The sequence below is a fragment of the Pseudophryne corroboree genome, chromosome 11, assembly GCF_028390025.1.
Source record: "Pseudophryne corroboree isolate aPseCor3 chromosome 11, aPseCor3.hap2, whole genome shotgun sequence".
NCBI lineage: Eukaryota > Metazoa > Chordata > Amphibia > Anura > Myobatrachidae > Pseudophryne > Pseudophryne corroboree.
Genome location: NC_086454.1, coordinates 169,276,450 through 169,295,430, shown reverse-complemented (window position 1 = coordinate 169,295,430; position 18,981 = coordinate 169,276,450). Strand labels below are relative to the sequence as shown.

At 37.9% G+C, this 18,981-nt stretch overlaps 5 non-coding genes across 5 annotated transcripts; all 5 read right to left on the bottom strand.

Annotated features, from left to right (window-relative positions):
* Nucleotides 1–1,783: 1,783 nt before the first annotated feature.
* TRNAQ-CUG (transfer RNA glutamine (anticodon CUG)) lies at nt 1,784–1,855 on the bottom strand. Its single transcript has one exon. It is a non-coding gene; the product is annotated as a tRNA-Gln (tRNA).
* Nucleotides 1,856–4,476: 2,621 nt separating this feature from the next.
* Nucleotides 4,477–4,548, bottom strand: TRNAQ-CUG (transfer RNA glutamine (anticodon CUG)). Its single transcript has one exon. It is a non-coding gene; the product is annotated as a tRNA-Gln (tRNA).
* A 1,814-nt stretch (nt 4,549–6,362) lies between these two features.
* On the bottom strand, nt 6,363–6,434 carry TRNAQ-CUG (transfer RNA glutamine (anticodon CUG)). Its single transcript has one exon. It is a non-coding gene; the product is annotated as a tRNA-Gln (tRNA).
* Nucleotides 6,435–8,096: 1,662 nt separating this feature from the next.
* Nucleotides 8,097–8,168, bottom strand: TRNAQ-CUG (transfer RNA glutamine (anticodon CUG)). Its single transcript has one exon. It is a non-coding gene; the product is annotated as a tRNA-Gln (tRNA).
* A 1,661-nt stretch (nt 8,169–9,829) lies between these two features.
* On the bottom strand, nt 9,830–9,901 carry TRNAQ-CUG (transfer RNA glutamine (anticodon CUG)). Its single transcript has one exon. It is a non-coding gene; the product is annotated as a tRNA-Gln (tRNA).
* Nucleotides 9,902–18,981: the final 9,080 nt, after the last annotated feature.

The following is an 18,981-nucleotide window of genomic DNA, read 5'->3' as shown; positions in this document are numbered from 1 at the left end:
AGTCAGATGGATAGAGACAGTGAGACAGAGTCATGTGAGAGAAATAGAGTCAGGGGAGAGAGATAAAGTCTACTAGAAAGACAATTAGATGGTGGGAGACACTGAGAGACAGAGTCAGGGAAGAGAGAGTCAGGAGGAAAGAGATACAGTAGAGTGAAAGGGAGAGAGTCAAACTTAGAGGGAGAGTTACACACAGAGACAGAGTTAGGAGAGAGACAGAGTCAGAGTTGGCTGGTTGGAACAATATCATTCAATGTACAGTATTGACAGCTTTAGCAATAAATTCAAAGCAGGTCTCTTCCTCCACACCCCCTCCCTGATCACAGCCAGCAGTGGCTCTGTGTGCCCCTCCCTCACCATAATCGAAGTGAAAGTAATCCCAATACCCTGTTTGCCATTCCTAAAAAAAAATTTCCTCTGAACAAAGCAGCTTATATTTAAATTACATTTTTAAGAATTAAAATTTATATAAAAGTAAAGCTGCTTTCCTGGGGTTCGAACCTGGGTACTTGGCTTACTAAATCAAAGCATTAGTCCACTAGACTACCTTGGTGTCTGGTAGTCATTCTTCATTTGTCCTCTTTCTGTAATTGGAAAAAATCTTTTCTAGACCAAATGTACTGTATGTGGAAAGCTACGTTACATGATGCACTGGCCACCCAGTGGTGAAACTATGAATTGTCATGGCTCAACATCACGGCAGAACAACACAATGAACTTATGTCCTGCCAAATTGACTGCCATGGCACTCTTTTCAGAAAGGTAATCGTGGACACATCTGTATGTATAAAAAAGAAAAGTTTTTGTCAATCAAGGAATTAAACTTTGTACTAAAATGCACCTGGTCCCACCGAGATTTTAACTCAATTTACTGGATTCAGAGTACAGAGTGCTAACCATAACAGCATGGAATCTCCCTTCTAATAACACATATAAAACTTTCTCTCAGAGTGTAAGATCTTTATTTCTACAAGATACAGAAATATTCATTCAGAGAGATATGTACTACATTGTATTTGCAAATAAAACCATTAGGACCTACCAATTTGTATATACAGATTATTAGTTTCAGAGTCCAGAATTGTTAACAGTACACCATGAAAGCTCATTCATATGGTGGCATGTAAAAAATGTTCTCACAGTGTAAGATTCTTAGAGGTTACATTTTATTGGAATTATATTACCGATAAACCTGTCTCTCAGTGTGTATGATTCTTAATTTATGCAATTTATAGATATTTTCTTTCTCAGAGATATGAACTGCATTTTACTTACAAAAAACAAAAGGACCTACCAAGATGTAAATACAAATCATGGATTCAGAGTCCAAAATGGTTACAAATACACCAGGAAACCTCATTCATGAGGAAGCATTTAAACAGTTTTTATTAGAATGTACTCTCAGAGACATATAAACTGAACAATACTTACAAAAAACCAATAGGACCTACCAAGATTTAAATACAGATCACTGGATTCAAAGATCAGAGTGGTTACCAATACACCAAGAAACTTCATTCATGAGGGAGAGCTAAACATTTTTTTCTAAAATGTTAGATTCTTAGAAGACACATTTTATTGCAATTATTTTACATAAATTTACATCAACGCTTATTTGGGTTATATAGTAAAATTCATATAATTACATACATTTCTATAACTACCTTTTTTTAGCTTTTAGTACATATGTACAAAAATCAGTGATTTAAAAAAATTATTATATGTATGAAAAAGTAGACTTTCTGTCAATCAAGAACTTAAACTGAAGGTACTAAAACACATCAGGTCCCACCGAGATTTGAACTCAGATCACTGGATTCAGAGTCCAGAGTGCTAACCATTACACCATGGAATCTCTCTTCTAACAAAACATAAACAACTTTCTCTTAGAGTGTGAGATCTTATTTTCTACAAGTTACAGGAATAATAATCAGAGAGATAAGTATTGCATTGTATTTACAAAAAAAGCCATTAGGACCTACCAAATTTTTATACAGATTATAGGTTTCAGAGTCCAGAATTGTTAACAGTACACAATGAAACCTTATTCATATGGTAGCATGTACATTTTTTTTTCAGAGTATAAGATTATTAGTGGATACATTTTATTGGAATTAAATGACAGATAAACCTGTCTCTCAGTGTGTAAGATTCTTAATTTATGCAATTTATAGATATTTTCTTTCTCAGAGATATTAACTGTATTGTACTTACAACAAAACCAATAGGACCTACCAAGATTTAAATACAGATCACTGTATTCAAAGATCAGAGAGGAGTGGTTACCAATACACCAAGAAACCACATTCATTAGGGAACATCTAAACCTTTTTTTTCTAAAATGTTAGATTCTTAGAAAACACATTTTATTGAAGTTATTGTACATATATTAACACCAATGCTTATTTGGATTACACAGTAACATTTATATAATTACAAACATTTCTATAACTACCTTTTTTAGATTTTAGTACATTTTTACAATAATCAGTGATTTAAAAAAAATGTATTATATGTATAAAAAAAGAAAAGTTTTTGTCAATCAAGGACTTAAACTGAAGGTACTAAAATACACCTGGTCCCACTGAGATTTGAACTCAGTTTACTGGATTCAGAGTACAGAGTGCTAACCATAACACCATGGAATCTCCCTTCTAATAACACATATAAAACTTTCTCTCAGAGTGTAAGATCTTATTTTCTACAAGTTACAGGAATAATAATCAGAGAGATAAGTATTGCATTGTATTTACAAAAAAAAGCCATTAGGACCTACCAAATTTTTATACAGATTATAGGTTTCAGAGTCCAGAATTGTTAACAGTACACAATGACACCTCATTCATATGGTAGCATGTACATTTTTTGTCAGAGTATAAGATTCTTAGTGGATACATTTTATTGGAATTAAATGACAGATAAACCTGTCTCTCAGTGTGTAAGATTCTTAATTTATGCAATTTATAGATATTTTCTTTCTCAGAGATATTAACAGTATTGTACTTACAACAAAACCAATAGAACCTACCTAGATGTAAATATAGATCATGGATTCAGAGTCCAAAATGTTTACCAATATACCATGAAACCTCATCCATTAGGGAGCATCTAAATATTTTTATAAGAATGTACTCTCAGAGAGATATGAACTGAATGGTACTTACAAAAAACCAATAGGACCTACCAAGATTTAAATACAGATCACTGTATTCAAAGATCAGAGTGGAGTGGTTACCAATACACCAAGAAACCACTTTCATTAGGGAGCATCTAAACATTTTTTTCTAAAATGTTAGATTCTTAGGATTCTTAGAAGACACATTTTATTGAAGTTATTGTACATATATTAACATCAATGCTTATTTGGATTACACAGTAAAATTCATATAATTACAAACATTTCTATAACTACCTTTTTTTTAGATTTTAGTACATTTTTACAATAATCAGTGATTTTAAAAAAATGTATTATATGTATAAAAAAGAAAAGTTTTTTGTCAATCAAGGACTTAAACTGAAGGTACTAAAATGCACCTAGTCCCACTAAGATTTGAACTCAATTTACTTGATTCAGAGTACAGAGTGCTAACCATAACACCATGGAATCTCCCTTCTAATAACACATATAAACCTTTCTCTCAGAGTGTAAGATCTTAATTTCTACAAGATACAGAAATATTCATTCAGAGAGATATGTACTACATTGTATTTACAAATAAAACCATTTGGACCTATCAATTTGTATATACAGATTATTGGTTTCAGAGTCCAGAATTGTTAACAGTACACCATGAAAGCTCATTCATATGGTGGCATGTAAAAATTTTTCTCACAGTGTAAGATTCTTAGAGGTTACATTTTATTGGAATTATATTACAGATAAACCTGTCTCTCAGTGTGTATGATTCTTAATTTATGCAATTTATAGATATTTTCTTTCTCAGAGATATGATCTGCATAATACTTACAAAAAAACAATAGGACCTACCAAGATGTAAATACAAATCATGGATTCAGAGTCCAAAATGGTTACAAATACACCAGGAAACCTCATTCATGAGGAAGCATTTAAACAGTTTTTATTAGAATGTACTCTCAGAGAAATATAAACTGAACGGTACTTACAAAAAACCAATAGGACCTACCAAGATTTAAATACAGACCACTGGATTCAAAGATCAGAGTGGTTACCAATACATCAAGAAACTTCATTCATGAGGGAGAGCTAAACATTTTTTTCTAAAATGTTAGATTCTTAGAAGACACATTTTATTGCAATTATTGTACATATATTTACATCAACGCTTATTTGGGTTATATAGTAAAATTCATATAATTACATACATTTCTATAACTACCTTTTTTAGCTTTTAGTACATATTTACAAAAATCAGTGATTTAAAACAATTATTATATGTATGAAAAAGAAGACTTTCTGTCAATAAAGAACTTAAACTGAAGGTACTAAAACACATCAGGTCCCACCGAGATTTGAACTCAGATCGCTGGATTCAGAGTCCAGAGTGCCAACCATTACACCATGGAACCTCTCTTCTAACACAACATATACAACTTTCTCTTAGAGTGTGAGATCTTATTTTCTACAAGTTACAGGAATAATAATCAGAGAGATAAGTATTGCATTGTATTTACAAAAAAAAGCCATTAGGACCTACCAAATTTTTATACAGATTACAGGTTTCAGAGTCCAGAATTGTTAACAGTACACAATGAAACCTCATTCATATGGTAGCATGTACATTTTTTGTCAGAGTATAAGATTCTTAGTGGATACATTTTATTGGAATTAAATGACAGATTAACCTGTCTCAGTGTGTAAGATTCTTAATTTATGCAATTTATAGATATTTTCTTTCTCAGAGATATTAACTGTATTGTACTTACAACAAAACCAATAGAACCTACCAAGATGTAAATATAGATCATGGATTCAGAGTCCAAAATGTTTACCAATATACCATGAAACCTCATCCATTAGGGAGCATCTAAATATTTTTATAAGAATGTACTCTCAGAGAGATATGAACTGAATGGTACTTACAAAAAACCAATAGGACCTACCAAGATTTAAATACAGATCACTGTATTCAAAGATCAGAGTGGAGTGGTTACCAATACACCAAGAAACCACATGCATTAGGGAACATCTAAACATTTTTTTCTAAAATGTTAGATTCTTAGAAGACACATTTTATTGAAGTTATTGTACATATATTAACATCAATGCTTATTTGGATTACACAGTAAAATTCATATCATTACAAACATTTCTATAACTACCTTTTTTTAGATTTTAGTACATTTTTACAATAATCAGTGATTTAAAAAAATGTATTATATGTATAAAAAAGAAAAGTTTTTGTCAATCAAGGACTTAAACTGAAGGTACTAAAATGCACCTAGTCCCACTAATATTTGAACTCAATTTACTTGATTCAGAGTACAGAGTGCTAACCATAACACCATGGAATCTCCCTTCTAATAACACATATAAACCTTTCTCTCAGAGTGTAAGATCTTAATTTCTACAAGATACAGAAATATTCATTCAGAGAGATATGTACTACATTGTATTTACAAATAAAACCATTTGGACCTATCAATTTGTATATACAGATTATTGGTTTCAGAGTCCAGAATTGTTAACAGTACACCATGAAAGCTCATTCATATGGTGGCATGTAAAAAATTTTCTCACAGTGTAAGATTCTTAGAGGTTACATTTTATTGGAATTATATTACAGATAAACCTGTCTCTCAGTGTGTATGATTCTTAATTTATGCAATTTATAGATATTTTCTTTCTCAGAGATATGATCTGCATAATACTTACAAAAAAACAATAGGACCTACCAAGATGTAAATACAAATCATGGATTCAGAGTCCAAAATGGTTACAAATACACCAGGAAACCTCATTCATGAGGAAGCATTTAAACAGTTTTTATTAGAATGTACTCTCAGAGAAATATAAACTGAACGGTACTTACAAAAAACCAATAGGACCTACCAAGATTTAAATACAGACCACTGGATACAAAGATCAGAGTGGTTACCAATACATCAAGAAACTTCATTCATGAGGGAGAGCTAAACATTTTTTTCTAAAATGTTAGATTCTTAGAAGACACATTTTATTGCAATTATTGTACATATATTTACATCAACGCTTATTTGGGTTATATAGTAAAATTCATATAATTACATACATTTCTATAACTACCCTTTTTAGCTTTTAGTACATATTTACAAAAATCAGTGATTTAAAACAATTATTATATGTATGAAAAAGAAGACTTTCTGTCAATAAAGAACTTAAACTGAAGGTACTAAAACACATCAGGTCCCACCGAGATTTGAACTCGGATCACTGGATTCAGAGTCCAGAGTGCTAACCATTACACCATGGAAACTCTCTTCTAACAAAACATATACAACTTTCTATTAGAGTGTGAGATCTTATTTTCTACAAGTTACAGGAATAATAATCAGAGAGATAAGTATTACATTGTATTTATAAAAAAAAGCCATTAGGACCTACCAAATTTTTATACAGATTATAGGTTTCAGAGTCCAGAATTGTTAACAGTACACAATGAAACCTTATTCATATGGTAGCATGTACATTTTTTTTTCAGAGTATAAGATTATTAGTGGATACATTTTATTGGAATTAAATGACAGATAAACCTGTCTCTCAGTGTGTAAGATTCTTAATTTATGCAATTTATAGATATTTTCTTTCTCAGAGATATTAACTGTATTGTACTTACAACAAAACCAATAGGACCTACCAAGATTTAAATACAGATCACTGTATTCAAAGATCAGAGTGGAGTGGTTACCAATACACCAAGAAACCACATTCATTAGGGAACATCTAAACATTTTTTTCTAAAATGTTAGATTCTTAGAAGACACATTTTATTGAAGTTATTGTACATATATTAACATCAATGCTTATTTGGATTACACAGTAAAATTCATATCATTACAAACATTTCTATAACTACCTTTTTTTTAGATTTTAGTACATTTTTACAATAATCAGTGATTTTAAAAAATGTATTATATGTATAAAAAAGAAAAGTTTTTGTCAATCAAGGACTTAAACTGAAGGTACTAAAATGCACCTAGTCCCACTAAGATTTGAACTCAATTTACTTGATTCAGAGTACAGAGTGCTAACCATAACACCATGGAATCTCCCTTCTAATAACACATATAAACCTTTCTCTCAGAGTGTAAGATCTTAATTTCTACAAGATACAGAAATATTCATTCAGAGAGATATGTACTACATTGTATTTACAAATAAAACCATTTGGACCTATCAATTTGTATATACAGATTATTGGTTTCAGAGTCCAGAATTGTTAACAGTACACCATGAAAGCTCATTCATATGGTGGCATGTAAAAATTTTTCTCACAGTGTAAGATTCTTAGAGGTTACATTTTATTGGAATTATATTACAGATAAACCTGTCTCTCAGTGTGTATGATTCTTAATTTATGCAATTTATAGATATTTTCTTTCTCAGAGATATGATCTGCATAATACTTACAAAAAAACAATAGGACCTACCAAGATGTAAATACAAATCATGGATTCAGAGTCCAAAATGGTTACAAATACACCAGGAAACCTCATTCATGAGGAAGCATTTAAACAGTTTTTATTAGAATGTACTCTCAGAGAAATATAAACTGAACGGTACTTACAAAAAACCAATAGGACCTACCAAGATTTAAATACAGACCACTGGATACAAAGATCAGAGTGGTTACCAATACATCAAGAAACTTCATTCATGAGGGAGAGCTAAACATTTTTTTCTAAAATGTTAGATTCTTAGAAGACACATTTTATTGCAATTATTGTACATATATTTACATCAACGCTTATTTGGGTTATATAGTAAAATTCATATAATTACATACATTTCTATAACTACCTTTTTTAGCTTTTAGTACATATTTACAAAAATCAGTGATTTAAAACAATTATTATATGTATGAAAAAGAAGACTTTCTGTCAATAAAGAACTTAAACTGAAGGTACTAAAACACATCAGGTCCCACCGAGATTTGAACTCGGATCACTGGATTCAGAGTCCAGAGTGCTAACCATTACACCATGGAAACTCTCTTCTAACAAAACATATACAACTTTCTATTAGAGTGTGAGATCTTATTTTCTACAAGTTACAGGAATAATAATCAGAGAGATAAGTATTACATTGTATTTATAAAAAAAAGCCATTAGGACCTACCAAATTTTTATACAGATTATAGGTTTCAGAGTCCAGAATTGTTAACAGTACACAATGAAACCTTATTCATATGGTAGCATGTACATTTTTTTTTCAGAGTATAAGATTATTAGTGGATACATTTTATTGGAATTAAATGACAGATAAACCTGTCTCTCAGTGTGTAAGATTCTTAATTTATGCAATTTATAGATATTTTCTTTCTCAGAGATATTAACTGTATTGTACTTACAACAAAACCAATAGGACCTACCAAGATTTAAATACAGATCACTGTATTCAAAGATCAGAGTGGAGTGGTTACCAATACACCAAGAAACCACATTCATTAGGGAACATCTAAACATGTTTTTCTAAAATGTTAGATTTTTAGAAGACACATTTTATTGAAGTTATTGTACATATATTAACATCAATGCTTATTTGGATTACACAGTAACATTTATATAATTACAAACATTTCTATAACTACCTTTTTTGGATTTTAGTACATTTTTACAATAATCAGTGATTTAAAAAAATGTATTATATGTATAAAAAAGAAAAGTTTTTGTCAATCAAGGACTTAAACTGAAGGTACTAAAATGCACCTTGTCCCACTGAGATTTGAACTCAATTTACTGCATCCAGAGTCCAGAGTGCTAACCATAACACCATGGAATCTCCCTTCTAATAACACATATAAAACTTTCTCTCAGAGTGTAAGATCTTAATTTCTACAAGATACAGAAATATTCATTCAGAGAGATATGTACTACATTGTATTTACAAATAAAACCATTAGGACCTATCAATTTGTATATACAGATTATTGGTTTCAGAGTTCAGAATTGTTAACAGTACACCATGAAAGCTCATTCATATGGTGGCATGTAAAAAATTTTCTCACAGTGTAAGATTCTTAGAGGTTACATTTTATTGGAATTATATTACAGATAAACCTGTCTCTCAGTGTGTATGATTCTTAATTTATGCAATTTATAGATATTTTCTTTCTCAGAGATATGATCTGCATAATACTTACAAAAAAACAATAGGACCTACCAAGATGTAAATACAAATCATGGATTCAGAGTCCAAAAATGGTTACAAATACACCGGGAAACCTCATTCATGAGGAAGCATTTAAACAGTTTTTATTAGAATGTACTCTCAGAGAAATATAAACTGAACGGTACTTACAAAAAACCAATAGGACCTACCAAGATTTAAATACTGACCACTGGATTCAAAGATCAGAGTGGTTACCAATACATCAAGAAACTTCATTCATGAGGGAGAGCTAAACATTTTTTTCTAAAATGTTAGATTCTTAGAAGACACATTTTATTGCAATTATTGTACATATATTTACATCAACGCTTATTTGGGTTATATAGTAAAATTCATATAATTACATACATTTCTATAACTACCTTTTTGAGCTTTTAGTACATATTTACAAAAATCAGTGATTTAAAAAAATTATTATATGTATGAAAAAGAAGACTTTCTGTCAATAAAGAACTTAAACTGAAGGTACTAAAACACATCAGGTCCCACCGAGATTTGAACTCAGATCGCTGGATTCAGAGTCCAGAGTGCTAACCATTACACCATTGAACCTCTCTTCTAACACAACATATACAACTTTCTCTTAGAGTGTGAGATCTTATTTTCTACAAGTTACAGGAATAATAATCAGAGAGATAAGTATTGCATTGTATTTACAAAAAAAAGCCATTAGGACCTACCAAATTTTTATACAGATTATAGGTTTCAGAGTCCAGAATTGTTAACAGTACACAATGACACCTCATTCATATGGTAGCATGTACATTTTTTGTCAGAGTATAAGATTCTTAGTGGATACATTTTATTGGAATTAAATGACAGATAAATCTGTCTCTCAGTGTGTAAGATTCTTAATTTATGCAATTTATAGATATTTTCTTTCTCAGAGATATTAACAGTATTGTACTTACAACAAAACCAATAGAACCTACCAAGATGTAAATATAGATCATGGATTCAGAGTCCAAAATGTTTACCAATATACCATGAAACCTCATCCATTAGGGAGCATCTAAATATTTTTATAAGAATGTACTCTCAGAGAGATATGAACTGAATGGTACTTACAAAAAACCAATAGGACCTACCAAGATTTAAATACAGATCACTGTATTCAAAGATCAGAGTGGAGTGGTTACCAATACACCAAGAAACCACATTCATTAGGGAGCATCTAAACATTTTTTTCTAAAATGTTAGATTCTTAGAAGACACATTTTATTGAAGTTATTGTACATATATTAACATCAATGCTTATTTGGATTACACAGTAAAATTCATATAATTACTAGAGATGAGCGGGTTCGGTTTCTCTGAATCCGAACCCGCCCGAACTTCATGTTTTTTTACACGGGTCCGAGCAACTCGGATCTTCCCGCCTTTCTCGGTTAACCCGAGCGCGCCCGAACGTCATCATCACGCTGTCGGATTCTCGCGAGGCTCGGATTCTATCGCGAGACTCGGATTCTATATAAGGAGCCGCGCGTCGCGGCCATTTTCACACGTGCATTGAGATTGATAGGGAGAGGACGTAGCTGGCGTCCTCTCCGTTTAGAAATTAAAATAGATAGGAGAGTGAGAGTGAGACACTTCATTTACTTACTGGAGCTTAGGAGGAGTTATACTAGTGACTGATGACCAGTGACCTGACCACCAGTGCAGTTTGATAATTTATTATTATTTAATAATCCGTTCTGTTCTTGTTCTCTGCCTGAAAAAAACGATACACAGTGACTCAGTCACACTCACATACCATATCTGTGCTCAGCCCAGTGTGCTGCATCATCTATGTATAATATCTGACTGTGCTCACACAGCTTAATTGTGGGGGAGACTGGGGAGCAGTTATAGGTTATAGCAGGAGCCAGGAGTACATATTAAACAGTGCACACTTTTGCTGCCAGAGTGCCACTGCCAGTGTGACTGACCACTGACCACTGTGACCAGTGACCTGACCACACTGACCACCAGTATAGTATATATATTGTGATTGAATGTCTGCCTGAAAAAGTACACTCGTCGTGTGACTTGTGTGGTGTTTTTTTATTCTATAAAAATTAAAAAACTCATTATGCTGACAGACAGTGTCCAGCAGGTCCGTCATTATATAATATATACCTGTCCGGCTGCAGTAGTGATATATATACATTTTTTATATCATTATTTATCATCCAGTCTATACTAGCAGCAGACACAGTACGGTAGTTCACGGCTGTAGCTACCTCTGTGTCGGCACTCGGCAGTCCATCCATAATTGTATACCACCTACCCGTGGTTTTTTTTTTCTTTCTTCTTTATACATACTACATCTCATTATCATCCAGTCTATATTAGCAGCAGACACAGTACAGTACGGTAGTCCACGGCTGTAGCTATCTCTGTGTCGGCACTCGGCAGTCCATCCATAATTGTATACCACCTACCCGTGGTTTTTTTTTTCTTTCTTCTTTATACATACTACATCTCATTATCAACCAGTCTATATTAGCAGCAGACACAGTACAGTACGGTAGTCCACGGCTGTAGCTACCTCTGTGTCGGCACTCGGCAGTCCATCCATAATTGTATACCACCTACCCGTGTTTTTTTCTTTTCTTTCTTCTTTATACATACTACATCTCATTATCAACCAGTCTATATTAGCAGCAGACACAGTACGGTAGTTCACGGCTGTAGCTACCTCTGTGTCGGCACTCGGCAGTCCATCCATAATTGTATACCACCTACCCGTGGTTTTTTTTTTCTTTCTTCTTTATACATACATACTACATCTCATTATCATCCAGTCTATATTAGCAGCAGACACAGTACAGTACGGTAGTCCACGGTTGTAGCTACCTCTGTGTCGGCACTCGGCAGTCCATCCATAATTGTATACCACCTACCCGTGGTTTTTTTTTCTTTCTTCTTTATACATACTACATCTCATTATCATCCAGTCTATATTAGCAGCAGACACAGTACAGTACGGTAGTCCACGGCTGTAGCTACCTCTGTGTCGGCACTCGGCAGTCCATCCATAATTGTATACCACCTACCCGTGGTTTTTTTTTTCTTTCTTCTTTATACATACTACATCTCATTATCAACCAGTCTATATTAGCAGCAGACACAGTACAGTACGGTAGTCCACGGCTGTAGCTACCTCTGTGTCGGCACTCGGCAGTCCATCCATAATTGTATACCACCTACCCGTGGTTTTTTTTTCTTTCTTCTTTATACATACTACATCTCATTATCATCCAGTCTATATTAGCAGCAGACACAGTACAGTATGGTAGTCCACGGCTGTAGCTACCTCTGTGTCGGCACTCGGCAGTCCATCCATAATTGTATACCACCTACCCGTGGTTTTTTTTTTCTTTCTTCTTTATACATACTACATCTCATTATCATCCAGTCTATATTAGCAGCAGACACAGTACAGTACGGTAGTCCACGGCTGTAGCTACCTCTGTGTCGGCACTCGGCAGTCCATCCATAATTGTATACCACCTACCCGTGGTTTTTTTTTCTTTCTTCTTTATACATACTACATCTCATTATCATCCAGTCTATATTAGCAGCAGACACAGTACAGTACGGTAGTCCACGGCTGTAGCTATCTCTGTGTCGGCACTCGGCAGTCCATCCATAATTGTATACCACCTACCCGTGTTTTTTTTTTTCTCTTTCTTCTTTATACATACTACATCTCATTATCAACCAGTCTATATTAGCAGCAGACACAGTACAGTACGGTAGTCCACGGCTGTAGCTACCTCTGTGTCGGCACTCGGCAGTCCATCCATAATTGTATACCACCTACCCGTGGTTTTTTTTTTCTTTCTTCTTTATACATACTACATCTCATTATCATCCAGTCTATATTAGCAGCAGACCCAGTACAGTACGGTAGTCCACGGCTGTAGCTACCTCTGTGTCGGCACTCGGCAGTCCATCCATAATTGTATACCACCTACCCGTGGTTTTTTTTTCTTTCTTCTTTATACATACTACATCTCATTATCAACCAGTCTATATTAGCAGCAGACACAGTACAGTACGGTAGTCCACGGCTGTAGCTACCTCTGTGTCGGCACTCGGCAGTCCATCCATAATTGTATACCACCTACCCGTGTTTTTTTTTTCTTTCTTCTTTATACATACTACATCTCATTATCATCCAGTCTATATTAGCAGCAGACACAGTACAGTACGGTAGTCCATGGCTGTAGCTACCTCTGTGTCGGCACTCGGCAGTCCATCCATAATTGTATACCACCTACCCGTGGTTTTTTTTTTCTTTCTTCTTTATACATACTACATCTCATTATCAACCAGTCTATATTAGCAGCAGACACAGTACAGTACGGTAGTCCACGGCTGTAGCTACCTCTGTGTTGGCACTCGGCAGTCCATCCATAATTGTATACCACCTACCCGTGGTTTTTTTTTTCTTTCTTCTTTATACATACTACATCTCATTATCAACCAGTCTATATTAGCAGCAGACACAGTACGGTAGTTCACGGCTGTAGCTACCTCTGTGTCGGCACTCGGCAGTCCATCCATAATTGTATACCACCTACCCGTGGTTTTTTTTTTCTTTCTTCTTTATACATACTACATCTCATTATCATCCAGTCTATATTAGCAGCAGACACAGTACAGTACGGTAGTCCACGGCTGTAGCTACCTCTGTGTCGGCACTCGGCAGTCCATCCATAATTGTATACTAGTATCCATCCATCTCCATTGTTTACCTGAGGTGCCTTTTAGTTGTGCCTATTAAAATATGGAGAACAAAAATGTTGAGGTTCCAAAATTAGGGAAAGATCAAGATCCACTTCCACCTCGTGCTGAAGCTGCTGCCACTAGTCATGGCCGAGCCGATGAAATGCCAGCAACGTCGTCTGCCAAGGCCGATGCCCAATGTCATAGTACAGAGCATGTCAAATCCAAAACACCAAATATCAGTAAAAAAAGGACTCCAAAACCTAAAATAAAATTGTCGGAGGAGAAGCGTAAACTTGCCAATATGCCATTTACCACACGGAGTGGCAAGGAACGGCTGAGGCCCTGGCCTATGTTCATGGCTAGTGGTTCAGCTTTACATGAGGATGGAAGCACTCAGCCTCTCGCTAGAAAACTGAAAAGACTCAAGCTGGCAAAAGCACCGCAAAGAACTGTGCGTTCTTCGAAATCCCAAATCCACAAGGAGAGTCCAATTGTGTCGGTTGCGATGCCTGACCTTCCCAACACTGGACGTGAAGAGCATGCGCATTCCACCATTTGCATGCCCCCTGCAAGTGCTGGAAGGAGCACCCGCAGTCCAGTTCCTGATAGTCAGATTGAAGATGTCAGTGTTGAAGTACACCAGGATGAGGAGGATATGGGTGTTGCTGGCGCTGGGGAGGAAATTGACCAGGAGGATTCTGATGGTGAGGTGGTTTGTTTAAGTCAGGCACCCGGGGAGACACCTGTTGTCCGTGGGAGAAATATGGCCGTTGACATGCCTGGTGAAAATACCAAAAAAAATCAGCTCTTCAGTGTGGAGGTATTTCAACAGAAAAGCGGACAACAGGTGTCAAGCCGTGTGTTGCCTTTGTCAAGCTGTAATAAGTAGGGGTAAGGACGTTAACCACCTCGGAACATCCTCCCTTATACGTCACCTGCAGCGCATTCATAATAAGTCAGTGACAAGTTCAAAAACTTTGGGCGACAGCGGAAGCAGTCCACTGACCAGTAAATCCCTTCCTCTTGTAACCAAGCTCACGCAAACCACCCCACCAACTCCCTCAGTGTCAATTTCCTCCTTCCCCAGGAATGCCAATAGTCCTGCAGGCCATGTCACTGGCAATTCTGACGAGTCCTCTCCTGCCTGGGATTCCTCCGATGCATCCTTGCGTGTAGTGCCTACTGCTGCTGGCGCTGCTGTTGTTGCTGCTGGGAGTCGATGGTCATCCCAGAGGGGAAGTCGTAAGCCCACTTGTACTACTTCCAGTAAGCAATTGACTGTCCAACAGTCCTTTGCGAGGAAGATGAAATATCACAGCAGTCATCCTGCTGCAAAGCGGATAACTGAGGCCTTGACAACTATGTTGGTGTTAGACGTCCGTCCGGTATCCACCGTTAGTTCACAGGGAACTAGACAATTTATTGAGGCAGTGTGCCCCCGTTACCAAATACCATCTAGGTTCCACTTCTCTAGGCAGACGATACCGAGAATGTACACGGACGTCAGAAAAAGACTCACCAGTGTCCTAAAAAATGCAGTTGTACCCAATGTCCACTTAACCACGGACATGTGGACAAGTGGAGCAGGGCAGGGTCAGGACTATATGACTGTGACAGCCCACTGGGTAGATGTATGGACTCCCGCCGCAAGAACAGCAGCGGCGGCACCAGTAGCAGCATCTCGCAAACGCCAACTCTTTCCTAGGCAGGCTACGCTTTGTATCACCGCTTTCCAGAATACGCACACAGCTGAAAACCTCTTACGGCAACTGAGGAAGATCATCGCGGAATGGCTTACCCCAATTGGACTCTCCTGTGGATTTGTGGCATCGGACAACGCCAGCAATATTGGCCCTCATTCCGAGTTGTTCGCTCAGTATTTTTCATCGCATCGCAATGAAAATCCGCTTAGTACGCATGCGCAATGTTCACACTGCGACTGCGCCAAGTAACTTTGCTATGTAGAAAGTAATTTTACTCACGGCTTTTTCATCGCTCCGGCGATCGTAATGTGATTGACAGGAAATGGGTGTTACTGGGCGGAAACACGGCGTTTCAGGGGCGTGTGGCTGAAAACGCTACCGTTTCCGGAAAAAACGCAGGAGTGGCCGGAGAAACGGTGGGAGTGCCTGGGCGAACGCTGGGTGTGTTTGTGACGTCAACCAGGAACGACAAGCACTGAACTGATCGCACAGGCAGAGTAAGTCTGAAGCTACTCCAAAACTGCTACGAGGTTTGTGATCGCAATATTGCGATTACTTCGGTCGCACTTTTAAGAAGCTAAGATACACTCCCAGTAGGCGGCGGCTTAGCGTGTGTAACTCTGCTACATTCGCATTGCGACCGTTCAACTCGGAATGAGGGCCATTGTGTGTGCATTAAATATGGGCAAATTCCAGCACGTCCCATGTTTTGCACATACCTTGAATTTGGTGGTGCAGAATTTTTAAAAAAACGACAGGGGCGTGCAAGAGATGCTGTCGGTGGCCAGAAGAATTGCGGGACACTTTCGGCGTACAGGCACCACGTACAGAAGACTGGAGCACCACCAAAAACTACTGAACCTGCCCTGCCATCATCTGAAGCAAGAAGTGGTAACGAGGTGGAATTCAACCCTCTATATGCTTCAGAGGTTGGAGGAGCAGCAAAAGGCCATTCAAGCCTATACAATTGAGCACGATATAGGAGGTGGAATGCACCTGTCTCAAGTGCAGTGGAGAATGATTTCAACATTGTGCAAGGTTCTGATGCCCTTTGAACTTGCCACACGTGAAGTCAGTTCAGACACTGCCAGCCTGAGTCAGGTCATTCCCCTCATCAGGCTTTTGCAGAAGAAGCTGGAGACATTGAAGGAGGAGCTAACACGGAGCGATTCCGCTAGGCATGTGGGACTTGTGGATGGAGCCCTTAATTCGCTTAACAAGGATTCACGGGTGGTCAATCTGTTGAAATCAGAGCACTACATTTTGGCCACCGTGCTCGATCCTAGATTTAAAGCCTACCTTGGATCTCTCTTTCCGGCAGACACAAGTCTGCTGGGGTTGAAAGACCTGCTGGTGACAAAATTGTCAAGTCAAGCGGAACGCGACCTGTCAACATCTCCTCCTTCACATTCTCCCGCAACTGGGGGTGCGGGGAAAAGGCTCAGAATTCCGAGCCCACCCGCTGGCGGTGATGCAGGGCAGTCTGGAGCGACTGCTGATGCTGACATCTGGTCCGGACTGAAGGACCTGACAACGATTACGGACATGTCGTCTACTGTCACTGCATATGATTCTCTCTACATTGAAAGAATGGTGGAGGATTATATGAGTGACCGCATCCAAGTAGGCACGTCACACAGTCCGTACTTATACTGGCAGGAAAAAGAGGCAATTTGGAGGCCCTTGCACAAACTGGCTTTATTCTACCTAAGTTGCCCTCCCACAAGTGTGTACTCCGAAAGAGTGTTTAGTGCCGCCGCTCACCTTGTCAGCAATCGGCGTACGAGGTTACATCCAGAAAATGTGGAGAAGATGATGTTCATTAAAATGAATTATAATCAATTCCTCCGCGGAGACATTGACCAGCAGCAATTGCCTCCACAAAGTACACAGGGAGCTGAGATGGTGGATTCCAGTGGGGACGAATTGATAATCTGTGAGGAGTGGGATGTACACGGTGATATATCGGAGGATGATGATGAGGTGGACATCTTGCCTCTGTAGAGCCAGTTTGTGCAAGGAGAGATTAATTGCTTCTTTTTTGGTGGGGGTCCAAACCAACCCGTCATATCAGTCACAGTCGTGTGGCAGACCCTGTCACTGAAATGATGGGTTGGTTAAAGTGTGCATGTCCTGTTTATACAACATAAGGGTGGGTGGGAGGGCCCAAGGACAATTCCATCTTGCACCACTTTTTTCTTTAATTTTTCTTTGCGTCATGTGCTGTTTGGGGAGGGTTTTTTGGAAGGGACATCCTGCGTGACACTGCAGTGACACTCCTAGATGGGCCCGGTGTTTATGTCGGGCACTAGGGTTGCTTATCTTACTCACACAGCTACCTCATTGCGCCTCTTTTTTTCTTTGCGTCATGTGCTGTTTGGGGAGGGTTTTTTGGAAGGGACATCCTGCGTGACACTGCAGTGACACTCCAAGATGGGCCCGGTGTTTGTGTCGGCCACTAGGGTCGCTTATCTTACTCACACAGCTACCTCATTGCGCCTCTTTTTTTCTTTGTGTCATGTGCTGTTTGGGGAGGGTTTTTTGGAAGGGACATCCTGCGTGACACTGCAGTGACACTCCTAGATGGGCCCGGTGTTTGTGTCGGCCACTAGGGTCGCTTATCTTACTCACACAGCTACCTCATTGCGCCTCTTTTTTTCTTTGCGTCATGTGCTGTTTGGGGAGGGTTTTTTGGAAGGGACATCCTGCGTGACACTGCAGTGACACTCCTAGATGGGCCCGGTGTTTGTGTCGGCCACTAGGGTCGCTTATCTTACTCACACAGCTACCTCATTGCGCCTCTTTTTTTCTTTGCGTCATGTGCTGTTTGGGGAGGGTTTTTTGGAAGGGACATCCTGCGTGACACTGCAGTGACACTCCTAGATGGGCCCGGTGTTTGTGTCGGCCACTAGGGTCGCTTATCTTACTCACACAGCTACCTCATTGCGCCTCTTTTTTTCTTTGCGTCATGTGCTGTTTGGGGAGGGTTTTTTGGAAGGGACATCCTGCGTGACACTGCAGTGACACTCCTAGATGGGCCCGGTGTTTGTGTCGGCCACTAGGGTCGCTTATCTTACTCACACAGCTACCTCATTGCGCCTCTTTTTTTCTTTGCGTCATGTGCTGTTTGGGGAGGGTTTTTTGGAAGGGACATCCTGCGTGACACTGCAGTGACACTCCTAGATGGGCCCGGTGTTTGTGTCGGCCACT